The sequence below is a fragment of the Dermochelys coriacea genome, chromosome 9 (assembly GCF_009764565.3).
Source record: "Dermochelys coriacea isolate rDerCor1 chromosome 9, rDerCor1.pri.v4, whole genome shotgun sequence".
NCBI lineage: Eukaryota > Metazoa > Chordata > Testudines > Dermochelyidae > Dermochelys > Dermochelys coriacea.
In genome coordinates this window covers 91,781,004-91,798,662 of record NC_050076.1, presented here as the reverse complement: position 1 = coordinate 91,798,662, position 17,659 = coordinate 91,781,004, and the positions used below count along the sequence as shown (strand labels likewise).

General features: G+C 43.5%; 1 protein-coding gene and 1 long non-coding RNA gene across 7 annotated transcripts in view; both read right to left on the bottom strand.

The window, feature by feature from the left end:
- Nucleotides 1–17,659, bottom strand: part of IL1RAPL2 (interleukin 1 receptor accessory protein like 2) — a 569,055-nt gene that overhangs the window by 500,661 nt on the left and 50,735 nt on the right. The gene's annotated exons all lie outside the window — the stretch shown is intronic.
- LOC122455805 lies at nt 13,992–17,458 on the bottom strand. Its single transcript, XR_006274282.1, has 3 exons — nt 16,969–17,458; nt 16,696–16,937; nt 13,992–14,112 (listed from the first exon to the last, which is right to left on the bottom strand). It is a non-coding gene; the product is annotated as an uncharacterized LOC122455805 (long non-coding RNA).

Sequence of the window (17,659 nt, the reverse complement as noted above, 5' to 3'; positions counted from 1 at the left end):
CAACAATTTGGGTGTGTCTGGATTAACCCATTAGGTAGATCTGGGCTAGATACAAGGCTGTGCTAAAGCAGTAAATTTTTCAACATTTGGCAGGTTTTGAGTGTTGGGAGCTCTACTGTGAGAGGGTTGTTTTTGTTTTTGTTTTTTACTGGGGAGGGGGCTCTAGGTGGTTATTTCCCAGTAACAACTACCCACAACAACTCCTTCAGCTCCAAAAATCAAGTGTTTATTTTTAATAAATCTTTCACAGAAGGATTAAATAAGTAAAATGAGCATTAAACAACAACAACGAGGTAATTCGTATACATAACCGCTCCCCTGTTTCAACAGCATAAAGGTTATGGTGACAGAACCCCAGCAACTTAGAGGAAAGGCCAACATTCTGCTTTTAACTCATGTCGTGGTGCCCTTTGTTTTCATAGCTGCTAATGCGAAGGACAGAGTGTCAACTTTAATTTTGAAATTCCTGGCTCTTGTCAGTTTGTGTCACAGTGTTAAGTGGTTTTGATTATTTGGTGTCAACTTTGTTTATTTAAAGCATTTCCAGTATTTGCATTTACTTTTCTTTAAAATGTATAGCCAATCTTTCTGGTTAAAAATAAAAATAAAACTCTTACTCATAAGGATTAGTAGGGCCACATTGGTATTGACCAATGGCTGTTACCATGCGACCCTGTCATATGCATTTGATAGTTCCCATTCACATCACCAGTAATGTCATTACAGCTGGCATTTAGCACCCATGCTGGCAGACTCTACAAAGAAGCCAAGCACTGGAAGAGAATTTAGAGTGAAACACCCTATCCTCTCTACAGGATTCCTTCAAGACAAGGTGGAGGTACACTGGCTTGTGCTGCTACTGACCTCCCTCTTCTGCAAATAAATAGACTTCCTTTGCCAGTGCTGTCGATCCCACAGCGTTCGTCAGCACTAACATCAATTTAAAAATGCGTAAAAAAAACCAAAACAAACAAACAAACAAACCCACCCAACCTGCAAGAGTTCAGTGTTTCAGCAGAGTGTTGGCCAGTGGCATGATGGGAACGCATTTCAGACATGACATTCACTCACCTTTGCACTGTAACTGATTTCAGTTATTTTTGACGAACAACATGACTGCAGAAGCATGCTATCTCTTCTCATATATGAGCTGTAAACATGAATAAAAATGACAGCATTTGTCTTTAGTGTGACAAAGTTCCTGCGCTGCCTTGGTGGGTCTTGCACTTATTGGCGGATTTGCTCACCTTGAAGCTTCACGACAGCCCTCAGCTTGGCTGTTTTTCTGAATTCACTGTCCAGGTCGACTCCTCCTGTGTCTGACCAGGAGTTGGGAGGATTTGGGGGGAACCCGGGCCCACCTTCTACTCCAGGTTCCAGCCCAGGGCCTGGTGGAATGCAGCTGTCTAGAGTGCCTCCTGGAACAGACAGCAACAACTCCCTGGGCTACTTCCCCATGGCCTCCTCCCAACACTTTCTTTATCCTCACCATCAGACCCCCTCCTGGTGTCTGATAATGCTTGTACACCTCAGTCCTACACGTTCTCACTCTCAGCTCCTAGTGCCTCTTGCTCCCAGCTCCTTACGCGCACACCACAAACTGAAGTGAGCTCCTTTTTAAAACGCAGGTGCCCTGATTAGCCTGCCTTAATTGATTCTAGCAGCTTCTTGATTGGCTGCAGGTTTTCTAATCAGCCTGTCTTAATTGTCTCCAGAAGGTTCCTGATTGTTCTGGAACCTTCCCTGTTACCTTACCCAGGGAAAAGGGACCTACTTAGCGTGGGGCTAATATATTTGCGTTCTGTTACTCTCCTATAGCCATCTGGCCCGACCTTGTCACATAACCTTTTTCCTCATTACTCCCAATTGGACTGCATAGATCATTTCTGAACCAGCATGCCAGATACATCTGGCAAAATGCATTCTATTGCTACCCAACTTGTTTTGTACAGCAAAACCCTCAAGGTGGGTTTACGCTCACAAGTGATTGGGGTAGAAGAGATGAATGAATCTGTGTGTGAAATCTATGGTCTGTGTAATACAGAAAGTTATACTAGATGATCACAAAGGTCCCTTCAAGATTTAATTCTGATCCCACAACATGCTGATTTTATGCTGGTGAAACTCCATTTATATCAGTGACATTAGTCCTGATTTATGCTGGTACCTGTGAGGTCGGAATCAGTCACTTGTGCTTTCTGAGGGATTTAGGCTCTTGAAAAGGATGTCACTAGAGCACAGCAGCTGGGGAAGGGGACCAATAGTGAAAAGCTTAAAGAAAGAGGGATTTTTTTTAATATAGTCAAAGTTAAGGAATTAGAGTTTTCTTTAAAATTACAGAAAGATTTTAAGTTAGTCCTGAAACAGCTGAATCATTGTCCAACACTGTAAGGATCTCTTTGCACTAAATTCACATCCAATCTCAGAGAGCTGTGCACATTGTCAAGTTTTATTCTTCCCAATAAATACATGTAGCCGATTAAACTTCAGTACCGGTGCGCATGAGTTAGGAATCACACTTTTATATTTTGCATGCAGATTAGTCCTACTTGAATCTGCATAAATTTGCTATGCATCACTGCAAAAAATGAATGCTCAAGCAACTTTTATTTTTATCTAATCAAATCACTGCTTAATGAAAAATGAGTGACTGCACTCAAAGGTGCACGGAGGTGGACTCCAGGGATCAATCTCAATGGAAGCATTTACTATTCAGCAGCCTGCATAGAAGTCTCTCTGACCTCACAGGGTATGTTTAGGTTGCAAGAAGAAACCCACGGTACCAAGTTTCAGAGCCCAGGTCAGCTGACTGGGACAAAGGCTTCAGAGCTAAAACGTGCAGTGTAGACGTTTGGGCTTGGGCTGGAGCCCAGACTCTGAGACCCTCCCCATTCACAGGGTCTCAGAACCTGAGCTCCAGCCTGAATACCTACACTGCAATTTTGTAGCCCCACAGCCCGAACCCAGCAAGCCCGAGTCAGCTGACCTAGGTCAGCCACAGCCATGCCATAGGTCTTTTAACACAGTGTAGACATACCCATAGTTAAAAGCTGGCAAGGGTCAGCACTTTCAACAGATCAGTTCTTCTGTCTGCCTACGGATAGAAGAGATACTGGATTTTATTCACTACTCCACTACAAATGAAATGGGCTGGGCCAAAAAAGGAAGTGCTATTGCACTTCAGGATAGTCCAGTAATTAAAGGCATCAAACTAAAACTTGGGAGATCTGGGTTCAAATTGCTCCTCTGTGTGAATTTAGAGACGTCACTTAGCTTCGCTGTACCCTCTGTTAACTTGGGACACACCCTTCCACAGAGGTGATGTGAGAGTAAATAGATCAAAGGTTGTAAGGTGTTTCAGATACTGCAGGAATGGGGGGCTTATAAGTATATTAGGTGTACAGACAAAAGGATAAGGATACTGCTTGCCATGGCAAAAAAATGGGTTAAGTTATAATCTTCTCACGGCAAAACAGTTAATTTACTACAATTCTGAGAGTCACAGGAAGCTGTTTGCAATAGGAAGTTACCAGACAAGTCAAATACCTTTTATTTTACAGTTTACATGAATATTAATTAGTTGAAATTGTTTTAAAGCCATTTAAAAAAAATCTCCTGCACTGCTCTGGACAAACACAGAGCCTAAATCATAGGACTTCATGGAAGGATCTGGCTCAGCAGCAGGCTGTCAAGGGTGGCTTCTTTATAAATTAAACAAAAAGTTCATCACTGTGATTTCTAAAACTGGTAGCAAGTTACCTAGAGTTAAGTTCAGTTGTTACAAACTTTAGTGAAGTGACATGGAACCCCAGAGTTGGTCAGGAAAGATTTGATCAGATCTCCACCTTTTGTCACTCTGGAAAACCAACTACCAGCAGCGGGTGAAGGAAATTATATAGAGCATGTTCTTGTGCAGCAACTCTTTCATCAAAGACCAGTTGGGATGGTGATAGGGTGATCAGACAGCAAATGTGAAAAAAATCAGGACGGGGGTGGGGGTAATAGGAACCTATATAAGAAAAAGACCCCAAAATTGGGACTGTCCCAATAAAATCGGGACATCTGGTCACCCTAGATCAGAGGTGGGCAAACTATGGCCCACGGAACCATTCTATCTGGCCCCTGAGCTCCTGGCACCTCCCCCGCTGCGCCCATTCCCACACAGCCACATGGGCAGCAGGGCTGCAAGCTCCTGCCGCTCTGAGCGGCGTGGTAAGGGGGCAGCAGCGGTGCAGGGGTTGGGTAGGGGGTTCCAGGGGGCAGTCAGGGGACAGGGAGCAGAGGGAGGTTAGGGGTGAGGGGTCCTGGGGAGCAGTCAGGGGACAGGGAGCAGGGGGTGGTTGGATGGGGTGGAGGTTCTCAGGCGGTCAGGGGTCGGGAAACAGGGGGGGTTGGATAGAGGGTGGGAGTCCCGGGGGGGCCTGTCAGGGGGTGGGGATGTGGTTAGGTTGGGGCAGTCAGGGGACGGGGGGGTTGGAGAGGGGGTGGGATCCCGGGGGGGCAGTTTGGGGTGGGGAGGTCCAGGGAGGGGGCAGTCAGGGGACAAGGATCGGGGGGTTGGATGGGTCAGGGGTTTTGAGGGGGACAGTCAGGGGATGGGAAGTGGGAAGGTGTAAATAGGGGGTGGAGGCCAGGCTGTTTGGGGGGCACAGCCTTCCCTACCCGACCCTCCATACAGTTTCTCACCCTGATGTGGCCCTCAGGCCAAAAAGTTTGCCCACCCCTGCCCTAGATGGTGAAGGCATTCCATGCATCCCATCTGAAGTACTTACATGGCCCCCTGTTACTGCTGTATCTGAGCACCTCAAACTTTAATGTACTTATCCTCAAAACACTCCCCTGAGGTAAGGAAGTGTTATTATTTCCAATTGTAAAATTAAGGTGTAGACTGCACTGAGGAAGAGGATCAAAATTTCTACCCCTTTTGTCACTGTGAAGTTCCAAATGGCCATGGGGTGCAGCGTAGCAACAGAAATCCTTGATGCACACAGATGTTACATTTATAGATCATTTTAGGATTTTAACTTTTGTAAGTGCTATTATGTATCTATCCCTTCTCCACACTTCTAAGAACAAAACTTGCAAAAAATACTAGTTAAGGTATAATGCTCCTATCCCCAAATCAGAAGAGGGAGAAAACCTATCTTTTATGTAGCATAATTAGGACAGAGCAGAAGCACCATTCAGCTTCAATCTACTTCAGAAGGTTATAACCACCAGCAAGGAATATTCTGAAGTCACATTAGGACAGCAATGAGAAGCTGTGTGCAGCTCCATGAGTGACATTTCTCTCTGGTGAGAAAAAAAAAGTTCTTTAGATGGTTTCCTCTCATCCCCAGCAATGGGATTACTCAGTTGTGCCCTTTAGGGACTGGCAGGTCAACGGGACTACTCATGGCTAGAAGTGTTCGTAGAAGGTTGTTTCTTTTAAAATGCATGATTTTTAAACTTATAAATGTCCTTCTAAATGTGATTGCCATATACAACAGAAGGTATTGTGTAACACTCAAAACAAGAATTTCAGAGAGTCTTACATATGGAGAACATAATTAAACATTGGAGACATTAGAAATTCAAATACATTAGCTAGATTGTTTTTGGCTGTTGCTGGGTTTGTTGGCACCATGAGCCTTCTCCTCCCCTTTCCATCATGAACTCAGGGCTAGATGTAAATTGCACAACTGGCTGGGCCTAGTTATCTAAAATACATGGGACAATGTACTAGAAAATTTACCTTAGGGAGCAATCCCAAATTGGCTAGGATAGACTAGATGCCCTACCAAAGTCAATGGGACTTTTGCCATTGACTTCAATGAGGCTAAAATGTCACCCTAGGTCTTTTCTTTCTGTAATTTGTGGGTTATTGTGCTTAGTTACAAACAACTGGTTCACTTTAAACAGCGTAATCCTTTTTGGATATGATGCACGTTTTAAAAAAACATTACAAAAGGAGTCTAATGAAAGACTCAATCTAGCATTAAAGGGCATCAACCTAAACATGCAGCTAATCGGGAGAGCTATATTCCCCTGTCAAAATGCATTCATTTTACTTGCTGCAGTATAAGGAGGAGTGTGTTAGTGCACGCACCTGCCTGCCACGTGCGCAACGTAACTGCTTTTGTTGCAGCTAAAGTGACCGCTATATGCGGTGCTAAGTTTTGGAGAGCCGCGCAAAAGGGCACTCAGCTGGACATTGCTGCTTAATAACCCTGGAGTCACAACTGCAGATGTCTACATTAACACAAGCTTTGCACAAGGGTAGCAGATGGTTAGGAAGCTCTTACTGAGAAAGCTGTAACTATTTCCAGATGTAAAACAGCAAGTAGCTTTTGTGCATCAATGATGTTCACCATATGGTCAACATGACTGAATATTTTAGACAAAAATTAAATGGTTACAGTTAGATTGAATGGAACCAAAATCAATTAAAGGTATGGCTGAACTTTATGATAAACAGAGAAGGTTCACAGAACTAACGCTTAATGCTCTTTGGAAGGGGAACCGAGACACAGACCAAATGAACGAGTGTTCTTAAGATCGAGTCACAAATCCTATTCCAAGCAATTTGCTACTTCGAAGATGCACCAAAATTGAGAGGAAACTGACATTTCAAAGCATTAAATCAAAATAAAAAGATACATTAAATGCAAAAATCATGCCACATTGACACTAATTAATGGATTATATGCTACAATGTTTCACAGGCCGTAAATGGGCATATGTTTATACATAAGCTTTCCACACACAAAAAAAGCCACAAACAGCACAGCACAGCACAGCACCATACGCTTCTCCGGTCAATCACAGCATACACATGCACACAAACGCTAGGCATTAAAGAGACTATGTTCTTAACAGAATGAGAATGAGCACTGCTGGCTTTCAAAGAAGTGAACCTGACACAGTCATATGTAGACTCTTTCCCAGAAGTCTAGTCGCTCTACTGTGTTAGGGCTGGGTGAAATTTTTTTGTCGGAAAGCAAAGATTCAGATCAACTAAAACATTTCATGAATTCATGTTGATTTTGGCACATTTTTTCAGTCAAAGACTTTTTTTTGTTGGAAATGTCAAAATGGTTCATTTCAACATTTCCAAAACAAAACAAAACAAAATGTTGGGTTTTTTGAGCTAGATTCACAAGGAGACTTAGGTGCCATTCACAAAACAAAGGAGTAGTTAGTGCCTTACACTCAATAACCCACTGGTCAGGGCACTCCCTGGGATGTGGGAGACCCAGGTTTGAATCTGTGCTCTGGAGCCAGGACTTGAAGCCAGCTCTCCCATATTCCAGATGACCTAATCACCAGGTTACTGGCGATTCTCTCAGTCTCTCCTGTGGAAGCTGTACCACTTTGTATAAATAAATAAATACTCAATGGGTCAGAGAATGAGAATGACTCTATAACCTGATGGTTAAGGCACTCAGCTGGGAAATGGGAGTCAAGGGTTCAAGTCCCTGCTCTGCATCAGCTAGAGGCGTGGCTGAGCATGAGTTTCCCACATCCTGAGTGAGTGCTCTAACCGGTGGACTATCAGATAAAAAGGGAGATGCCACTATTGTTCTATGACTGGGGCCTGAAAACAACACGTTTCAGGTTTAACAAAGCATTTCATTCAATGTCAATTTTTCCTTTGACTTTTCCAATTCATTGGTAATCCCAAAAAACTCTAAAATAATTCCCAACCAAGGGATTGGGAGTCAGGCGAGTATTTTTTACCACTGCCCACGAACCATTAGCTACTGGCACAGCTCTACTCTTTATCAGCACATAAGCTTATGAGGGGAAACAGGGGCAGCATCTTAACTCCATTGGAGTCAATGGTAGAACTTTGTGTTTCATTTTGGGTTCATGGGAACCTGAAAGCTCAAAGGGGAACTCATCTGGAACTGCTCTGTTCCATTTCACACCCAAAAATCAGCCTTGGTTCATGCTGAGTCCACACTGGCTTTGCTCAATGGTTCTGGGCCCCTCACCTCACACAGGAATGGATGACACAGCACCTCAAAGAATTAATTCAACTGGGGAGTGCTGAGCACCTTCTAGATAGTTCCCCCATTGAGTGTATCATCAATGGGAGTGGGGGAAATTGGGCCCTTAGAAGTTTCATGAAGTCTTGCCATCCAGAGCATAGCAATGGGATCATACTCTAGCATCTTTGTATTTTGCTACATAGAGAGGCTATAATGATCATTATTGGCATATTTGAATTTCTTTTTAATCCATTGCTGAACATCATAGACAGAGACGGTCCCTGTTATGCCAGGATTAGTTATTTCCCACTGTCAGAGAGGACTCTTCCAAAACACAGGTCATTGGGATACATAGTTTTCAGCCACGTGGAACTGAAGGGGGAGAGGGCGGCAGGAAATCAAAACACCCCCCAAACAAATGAACAGCAGCTTCACAGATAGGGAGTGGACTATGAGCTTCTCTAGGATGCGACAGGTGTCAGATACAGACTACATCAATTCTGCAGAAACAAAAAGGTATTAATGCTCATTCCTTGTCTTTCAAGCAGTCAGCACTGAATCATATTCCTATGCTGAATCATCCCCCTATCACAGAACCCCCTCTCGGTAGTAGTACTTTATTAATATCTCTCCCACTCCCCATCTCCCTACCCCACCACCCATTTAAAGTAGTGGGTGACAACAACACAGTCTTCCCTTTAGACAGTTACTTCGTCTGCAACTTCTTCCTGGTTGCATTAACATAAATGGCAGGTAGCCATCTGGTATCCCCTTCACTTGGACAGCTATCATGTACATAATCTCTAAGCAATGCTGACACTTTTAGTTTGAGTTCACATAGTGACAAACTTGGAACAAGACACCTTTGATTGGGATGCTCAAGAAGCAGATTCCTCAGCCGTCTCTCTCGCAATCATTCCCCTGATAAAGCTTGTGCAATGGTAAATGACCATGTGCCCCACCACAGTATTTTATCCAAAGCAAGGGCATCACTCTGCATCTCTCCTGGCCAATGGGCACACACTATATATTGTATACACGTGTTGCTCAGACAGAGTGCACAGTTAAAACATATCAAAGCCATTTTTCTCACAAAAGGGACGAAAACCAAGATGACAGAGGTTTCATGGAACTTCCATCCTGGATGACTAACATGTGGCCTGCTTGGCAAAGCAGGGGATTAAGAGGTGGGACTCTTCTTTTGACTTGTTGTGACAGCCAAGAAAGTCATCTCAGATCTCCATGCCACAGCTGGATCTATCTGTAAAACATTCACAACCCTTCACAGGGGGGTCGTGAGGGTTAAGGAAATATTGTGAGGTTCTCAAAAGTAAACAAAGTAGAGAAGGGTAAAGTACCATTACTAAGGATATGATTATGTCACAGAGATCATGGAATCTGTGACTTCCAGAGACATCTGTGACGTTTTCTGCCTCGGGGCTGGAGCTGTCAGCAGGCACCCCCTCCTCCCCCCACAGCAGCTGGATCCTCCTCCCTCCTCATTTTGTCAGGGATATTCTTAGTAAAAATCACAGACAGGTCACGCACTTCCATGCATTTTTGTTTATTGCCCATGACCTGTCTGTGATTTTTACTAAAAATATCCGTGACAAAATCTGAGCCTTAACCATGACTGCTGTTTGATATGTATCCAACTGCACTGGCGAATGCTCAGTTTTCTTTTATTACAGAATTCCACTGTTTTTAATGATCCTCAAGTTTGCTAGTAGCTGATGGATTGCCAGAGCTGAGCCCAGCACACAAGGGGAAGGATGCAGGAAAACCTTAGTGTACTTTTCCTATTTTCCCCTTAACATGTACTAGTTAGTATTAGTCTCTTATAGGATTGCAATAGTGACCCCACTGAAACTGGAGCCTCATTGTGCTAGGCACTGCAGAGATGTAGGCTATGTCTACACTTATAATGCTACAACGATGCCGCACTAAATCCTCTAAGTGGAGCTGGAGACATTCAAGGCAGCACAATTTTTATGAATGAACACTGTTGTCTAAAAACTGAGGAGAAGATTCTACCTCTACCGAAAAACCACAACCTCCTTAAGCTGTGTTCCATCTCTCCAAGTAGATTCATACAGAGTAGAGGTTTATGTAAAAGAAAACACACCATCAGGTCCCTATACATTTAATTACTTGACCATAGCCTCCCCGTACCCTTTTTTGATATATTACTCAGTAGAGCAGGGGTCGGAAACCTTTCAGAAGGTTATTCCCCCAATTTAAGGTTTCGCGTGCCAGTAATACATTTTAACGTTTTTAGAAGGTCTCTTTCTATAAGTCTATAATATATAACTAAACTATTGTTGTATGTAAAGTAAATAAGGTTTTAAAAATGTAAAGAAGCTTCATTTAAAATTAAATTAAAATGCAGAGCCCCCCCGGACTGGTGGCCAGGACCCGGGCAGTGTGAGTGCCACTGAAAATCAGCTCGCGTGCTGCCTTTGGCACACGTGCCATAGGTTGCCTACCCATGCAGTAGAGTATACTAACAGATTCAAGGTGCTGATTAATTAAGTTTGGTCTAATCTCCAAAGCTGTTTTTTGCATACTAATTAAATTTACATGCAGTTAAGTCTGACAGGGGTCTACAATATCTGCCAACAGCCCTTCATAATCAGTTAAATTATGAAATCTCAGCCAGCATGTTAGTCCTTGCGAAGATGCTAAATTCTGACAGGCATGCTTCCCAACGAGTAGCAGATGGACCAGTTCATGCCCTTGTGAACTGTCCACATAAAGAGGCTCTCTGCACACAGCTCTTCCGTCGCCAATCTGGGAGAAGTTTTGGGGGGGAGAAGGGAAGTCAGCTGACTCACCAGTGACATCCCCTTGTCTCACAGATCCAATGGAGGGCCCCTCTGTGGGCTTCTGGATCTGCATGTGGGCAGATAATGGCTTACTGCCATTAGTACAAAGCAGAATAGGGGCAAAAGAACATGTTCATGGAACATATCTTCCCAAGAACCAACGGAGAATCAACCTAAGAAGACAATAGAGTCTCTGGCTGTAGTATATTTTCCATGCTTCCTGGTCTGTGGAAAAGCACTTCACGGTGGGTTTCAAGGGAAGCACTAACAGGGCAGCCCTCAGCAGCATGGTTCCTATGAAACGGCACTGCCAAAAAGATAGAAGTAGGAACAGATCAGTAAACATTAGTGTCCTCATTTATAAAATAGGGAGACGAATGGGGAAATCACTTAATTCATCCAAGGTCACACAGAGTTACAGCTGAGAATAGAATGAAAACACAAAGGGCTTGATTCACAAAAGGACTTGGGTGCCAAGTGCCACTTTAGGCACCTAACCCCAACATTCAGGTGCCGCTGGCATTCACAAAACCCCAGCCTGTTTCTGCTCTTAAAGTCCTTTACATTTCACCAGATGCGCATCCACACAGCCACTTCAGTACTGACACTGCCCAGTAGCTTGGCCCTTAAAATTCATGCCCAAACCCCAGCTGGATTCACAAACTAGGTAATCCCCTGCCTAACTTGTCTTTGCCAATAAGCATGCGCCAAACCCACACAAAGTAGCCAATGGAGAAGGTGGCCACCTTTAGAACAGTTAGCCCAAATTATTACGGAAACTCAGTTGGGATGCGGGAGACTCAAGTTCAAACACTGTCTCCACATCAGGCGGAGGGGCGGGAATTGAATTCAGGTCTTTGACATCCCAGGTGAGTGCCCTAACACTGGTCTAAAAGTTATAAAGAAGGTCTCCTCCTCCTGCAGCTGCAGTTCTTGCAAAAAAAATAACAACAACAAAAAAACATGTTAGGTGCTTAACTCCAGTAGACAGTTCAGAGCCATGAATCCCAAGCGGAGACAGGTGCCCTTCTCTCTAGCATGGACTTTGGCACTTCTGCATCTTTGAGGAGCAAGGCTTAAGTCCCTCCCCTCTTTTCAGCACTTCCTATTGCCTGGCTCAGGCAGCTCCCTGCTCTGCATGCTGGCTTTTGCAAAGCCCATTCTTAGGTGCCTAATAATTTCCACAGGTGTTGTATATAGAGACTGGGAGCCTAACTCAGGAGCAGGAATTCCACTAAGAAGCTGGACACCTAAAAGTTAGCCTAAATCCCCTTTTTGAATTAAGCCCAAATTATGTAAAATCAGGCAAGTGCTCTCTTTGGCATGTGACTGCATTACGATGCATCTTACTGTTCCATAACCTCTAGATCTGCTCACTAAGACACCCCTTAAAATGTGTTTAGGCTGTTTGTGCATCCTACGATGACTGTTGAAAGATTCCAGAATCCAACGATCCTTGAGAAAAAGAGCAGTTATTTTGACTACCTTCTCCCCCACAAGTAGTTATTATGGTGCCTTCTTCCCACTCAAAATACACAAGTTGATTAAAACATATGGATCATCTCAACACTACCAAGAAATCTCTTTAAAAACTAAGAACTGAAGTTTTTAATATCCCTTTCATCTTCCACTTGGGGTAGCCAGCCATTTCATAACTTGCTCTCAGCCCTAGTTGACCTCCCAGGACCATATATATGTATTTTGTTATGTGGACTGGAGATCTATTAGCTTCCCAGCTAGGTGACCCCCCACACACACACACACCCATTAATGTACAAAGATATCTAACAATGTCACATTTAAGTTAGATAGCATTCAATTATAATTGTGTAATGCCATGATTGATGTGGGAAGAAGGGTGGAGTGAATCCTCACTGACGCAATTTACACCCTGAAGTATGAGATGGGGTGACCTTATGCATATTTTCTCCTCATGGTGTTAAGTCAATGTGAAATATCTAAAAAGCACCCATTAGTGTAATCAAATATTCCCCATGCAGCTGACCAAAACTGCTCCTGTGATTTGGAGGAAGAAATGAAGGGGAATGAACTCTGGGGTATACATTTTGTAGTGCTTTATAAAACTCAGAGAGACATAGTTGTAGGACACCAGAGAGAAATTCCTGAGCCCTGCTACTCTAGAACACGGCGGCAAGATGGCTGGTTGACGCAGTAAGAGGGTACCGAAGTAGGCTGTGGGATAGCAGATATCTGAGTCAGCACTTTAAAGTCACTGGGATCCAAATTGGGGAGCAGGCTGCATATAGGGAGAGGGGAAAGGGATGGGAACATGTTTTGTCCAATACAGGCATTTATTACACACATGTAATCATTACTACAGACTTCCCCAATCTCTTCAGATGAGAGATATTGGGGGATTTCTTAACTAATCTTTCCTAAACATCTAAAAATGGTTGGTTGGGCCCAAGTTCAGTGATGAGAGAGGTGATGCTTATTCTAAGTAAAACAGTTGTCCATCTTTATTGGAAACATTGAGTGCTGGGCACAGTCAGCTCTTCAGGACAGAGACTCTGATGACAATTTGGAAACCTGGGGGTATAAAAGTTAGCCCTAAACAGGGATTTAGGGGTATTGACATAGAAATGGCTTGATTTTCAAAAGATGCTGAGTATTGGAAGCTCCTAATGATTTCACATGTGTGCTGGTGATGCTCAGCAGAGCCGGTTGGAGACAAAAACAAAAATCCATGAATTTTTAACTTCCAATCTTTCTCCCACATCCTGCAATTTTTGAAATTCCATCAGAATTTGAATTGTTTTGACCAGCTCTGTTGCTCAGCATCTATGAAAATCAGGCCAAAGTCTTATTTAGGGGCCTAAATCTGGATATGGGAGATTAACTTTTTAGGCCTTGGTGTTTCAAGATTGTCATCTTTGTCTTTATAACCGTCAGTAAAGACCCTGCTGTGGTTCTATGTAAATACATGAATGAACAACAGATGAAAGAACATCCACTATGCAAAACCAGACTTAGAGAAAGAAGACAGAAAAGGCCCAGAGCAGCAGCAGAAACAATTCAGAATAAGAGCAATACAGGAGGAGAAGCTATTGTACTCCCAAAGAGAAGATTAGAACGATCATCATTGTATTCAAATAAATATACCAGGAACAGCAAAATAACACAGAAACCACCCAGAACTTCCAATAGCATTACAATCACTTCAATCCATTGCTCTTTTTTTTTTTTTTGGCAACAGGAAAGCTGCTTTGCTGGTAGAATGGCTAAACTTTTTCTCTCTCCTCCCCTTAAATTAGTTCCTGGTATTTTTTCCTATGGGCTTTCAATGCCCTGTACTATTGTAGAGTAAAAAGAAAAGGAGTACTTGTGGCACCTTAGAGACTAACAAATTTATTTGAGCATAAGCTTTCGTGAGCTACAGCTCACTTCATTGGATGCATTCAGTGGAAAATACAGTGGGGAGATTTATATACATAGAGAACATGAAACAATGGGTGTTACCATACACACTGTAACCATACACACTGTAACCAGAGTGATCACTTAAGGTGAGCTATTACCAGAAGGAGAGCGGGCCCGGGTGGGGGGGGCTCTTTTGTAGTGATAATCAAGGTGGGCCATTTCCAGCAGTTGACAAGAATGTCTGAGGAACGGGGGGGGGGGGGGGGGGGCTAAACATGGGGAAATAGTTTTACTTTGTGTAATGACCCATCCACTCCCAGTCTCTGTTCAAGCCTAAATTAATTGTATCCAGTTTGCAAATTAATTCCAATTCAGCAGTCTCTCGTTGGAGTCTGTTTTTGAAGTTTTTTTGTTGAAGTATTGCCACTTTTAGATCTGTAATCAAGTGACCAGAGAGATTGAAGTGTTCTCCAACTGGTTTTTGAATGTTATAATTCTTGACGTCTGATTTGTGTCCATTTATTCTTTTACTTAGAGACTGTCCAGTTTGACCAATGTACATGGCAGAGGGGCATTGCTGGCACATGATGGCATATATCACATTGGTAGATGTGCTGGTGAACGAGCCTCTGATATTGTGGCTGATGTGATTAGGCCCCTATGATGGTGTCCCCTGAATAGATATGTGGACAATGAGTTGGCAACAGGCTTTGTTGCAAGAATAGGTTCCTGGGTTAGTGGTTCTGTTGTGGTGTGAGTATTTGTTTCAGGTTGGGGGGCTGTCTGTAAGCAAGGACTGGCCTGTCAACAAAGATCTGTGAGAGTGATGGGTCGTCCTTTAGGATAGGTTGTAGATCCTTGATGATGCGTTGGAGAGGTTTTAGTTGGGGGCTGAAGGTGATGGCTATTGGTGTTCTGTTATTTTCTTTCTTGGGCCTGTCTTGTAGTAGGTGACTTCTGGGTACTCTTCTGGCTCTGTCAATCTGTTTCTTCACTTCAGCAGGTGGGTATTGTAGTTGTAAGAACGCTTGATAGAAATCTTGTAGGTATTTGTCTCTGTCTGATGGGTTGGAGCAAATGCGGTTGTATCGTAGAGCTTGGCTGTAGACAATGGATCGTGTGATGTGGTATGGATGAAAGCTGGAGGCATGTAGTTAGGAATAGCGGTCAATAGGTTTCCGGTATAGGGTGGAGTTTATGTGACCATCGCTTTTTAGCACCGTAGTGTCCAGGAAGTGGATCTCTTGTGTGGACTGGTCCAGGCTGAGGTTGATGGTGAAATGGAACTTGCTGAAATCATAGTGGAATTCCTCAAGGGCTTCTTTTCCATGGGTCCAGATGATGGCAGCTCTCCAACACCACTTTCTACAAGCCATTACCCTCTGATCCCACTGAGGGTTACCAAAAGAAACAACAGCATTTGCTCAAGAAACTCCCTGAAAAAGCACAAGAACAAATCCGCACAGACACACCCCTGGAACCCTGACCTGGGGTATTCTATCTGCTACCCAAGATCCATAAACCTGGAAATCCTGGACACCCCATCATCTCAGGCATTGGCACCCTGACAGCAAGATTGTCTGCTATGTAGACTCCCTCCTCAGGCCCTACGCTACCAACACTCCCAGCTATCTTTGAGACACCACTGACTTCTTGAGGAAACTACAATCCATCGGTGATCATCCGGAAAACACCATCCTGGCCACTATGGATGTAGAAGCCCTCTACACCAAAACTTCACACAAAGATGGATTACAAGCCGTCAGGAACAGTATCCCCGATAATGTCACGGCTAACCTGGTGGCTGAAGTTTGTGACTTTGTCCTCACCCATAACTATTTCACATTTGGGGACAATGTATATCTTCAAATCAGCGGTACTGCTATGGGTACCCGCATGGCCCCACAGTATGCCAACATTTTAATGGCTGACTTAGAACAACGCTTCCTCAGCTCTCGTCCCCTAATGCCCCTACTCTACTTGCTACATTGATGACATCTTCATCATCTGGACCCATGGAAAAGAAGCGGCAATACTTCAACAAAAAAACTTCAAAAACAGACTCCAAGGAGAGACTGCTGAATTGGAATTAATTTGCAAACTGGATACAATTAACTTAGGCTTGAATAGAGATTGGGAGTGGATGGGTCATTACACAAAGTAAAACTATTTCCCCATGTTTATCCCCACCCCCCACTGTTCCTCAGACATTCTTGTCAACCACTGGAAATGGCCCACCTTGATTATCACTACAAAAGGTCCTCCCCCCCCGCTCTCCTTCTGGTAATAGCTCACCTTAAGTGATCACTCTCGTTACAGTGTGTATGGTAACACCCATTGTTTCATGTTCTCTATGTATATAAATCTCCCCACTGTATTTTCCACTGAATGCATCTGATGAAGTGAGCTGTAGCTCACAAAAGCTTATGCTCAAATAAATTTGTTAGTCTTTAAGGTGCCACAAGTACTCCTTTTCTTTTTGCGAATACAGACTAACACGGCTGCTACTCTGAAACCTATTGTAGAGTAGTAATCACCAGTAATCCCCACTGCTACCCTCAAAAGCGGCACAGATAGTGGGGGTGGCTGGAACAGGGATAACCCCTCAGAATCAAAGAGATCTTCCCCAGCAGGGAACCTGGTACCCTGTATATTCTCCAATTCATGGTGTGTTGGGCGGGGGAGAAGGGGTTTGGAAAGTAACATCCTTGAGAAAGTACCGTTTTTACCAAGTAATCTGTAAAGATAGTGACCCAGCCTAATCTGCAGTTCCTTCCCAATCACATCACCTAATCTGCAGTTCCTTCCTTAATCCGAACACAAACAAAACTGAAAACATTCTGTGCACTAGTTCTTGAAGTATGAAGATGAAATGCTACCAACTGTCAGAGGCACCGATCCTTCCCCTCTCCCCTTCCCCAGCAAAAAAATGTTGACTTTACTGACCCAACTTGTTTCAAATTTAAATCTTTGTTATGGTGAAAATTTTCCTCTTATTCTACTTCTCCCTCCACTCCTATAATAGCTAACAGGAGGTTGAAAACAGAGATTATAACCAACCACACTACCATGGAAATTCCTATAGCTTGTGGGGAGCATCTTGATGGGAATCAAATTATTAGGAAAGGATTTTCAGCACTTTTACATTAGGCAGTGGTAAAACTGTTCCTCTACTTCAACGACTATTTCCCCCCTTTCTTTTATACTGTGGGGTAGGCACTGCAGTAGGAGTAATAATAATGCACATCTGCAGAGTTACATATTCATTCATGAGCAGTTAATGTAATTAAATCCCATTGCAGAAAGGAAAGGTTGAAGAGCCTCCTGAGGATGTACCATACTGCATGTAATCTTACTTCCAAATGAATGAGGTTGCACAGCTCACTTACATTGTACTACTGTGCTAGTATACTTCCTCATGCCTTTTCTCTTTGGGCGATGTTATCACAGCTCTTACCTGCCTTGTTCAGGTTGTGATTG